The sequence below is a fragment of the Galeopterus variegatus genome, unplaced genomic scaffold, assembly GCF_000696425.1.
Source record: "Galeopterus variegatus unplaced genomic scaffold, G_variegatus-3.0.2 Scaffold3879, whole genome shotgun sequence".
NCBI classification, from domain to species: Eukaryota; Metazoa; Chordata; class Mammalia; order Dermoptera; family Cynocephalidae; genus Galeopterus; species Galeopterus variegatus.
The window spans coordinates 78,982-80,106 of NW_007729990.1; the positions used below are offsets into that span (position 1 = coordinate 78,982).

General features: G+C 40.5%; 1 protein-coding gene across 1 annotated transcript in view; it reads right to left on the reverse strand.

Moving 5' to 3' along the window:
- The window catches only part of LOC103601786 (cytochrome c oxidase assembly factor 1 homolog), a 9,581-nt gene that overhangs the window by 5,400 nt on the left and 3,056 nt on the right, over positions 1-1,125 (reverse strand).

A 1,125-nucleotide genomic window follows, 5' to 3' on the forward strand; every position in this document is an offset into this window, starting at 1 on the left:
CACAATGGCCTTCGCATCCACCTCTTGTTTCTCCAGGCCACAGCTCTGGTTCATGCTCTCACCGATGCACACCAGTGCAGTCATGTAATTCTCCTAAAGGTGGTTCCCTGCATCCAGTGCCTGGGCATCACTAATCTACACAAATTTACCCTTTAAAACCAGATCAAATATTTTAATCAGAATACTTGAACATGAATTACTTTTGTACTTAGAAAAATACTATAAATGTTATTTCCATTAAAAACATAATAAAAATAACAACAAAAAATAAAGTAGGTCAGATCATCTCACCTACCCTCCACAGAATCAAGTGCACACACTTCCATGATGATGTAGTGGCTCTCTGGTTGCCCCAGCCCATCCTACCCACCCACGCCCATCCTCACCAGCCTGTGCCTCCATGGCAAGGTCCCACTGATCGTGAGCGCTGAGGGGTGCACCTTCATGTGCACCTGCTCCTCAGCCTGGCATGCCCTGTCCACCTTTCAAAGTTGTCACAACAATATACCAGGCCTCTAGCCACTTCCTCCTGGGCCTATGCGATGATGACAATAATGGCATTTGCTGCCCCGTCTTATTCTGGAATTTTAAACTGTAAACTCCCCGAAAGCCTTCTGCATATTCCCCACAAAGCTTAGAAACATTCCTCAAACCAGAGCACATCTCAAAACATGTCTGTTAAACAGAAGAACAAATGCATTTTATATTCCAGTGAGTCCGATCAAGCTGAACTGTATGAAAAGATAAAATAGCTCAAAAAATGGGTTGGCATTCTGCGGAAGCAATGCAAATAAGTAAACTTCAAAATCAAAGTTTAAAGAGATGGTTATATTTGTATGAGTGCTGACTGGGTAGAAATGTATTTCAAGTTCAAGGCTGACATGGCAGCAAATCACTTCTGGCCCTTTCTCTGCTGCTTTCAGTTCAAGATGAAGATTTAACATACTCCCTGCATTCCCTGCCACAGCAATTCCCCAGAACAGGAGAAAAATATATGAGAGTAAATTAATCCATAATAATGTAAATTTATACTATATAAATATAACATAAAAATCTATAACAACAAAAAAAAGTTTTTTAAAAGGTGCTAAACCTAGTAGCAGTTTTACTTAGTGGATTTTCCCA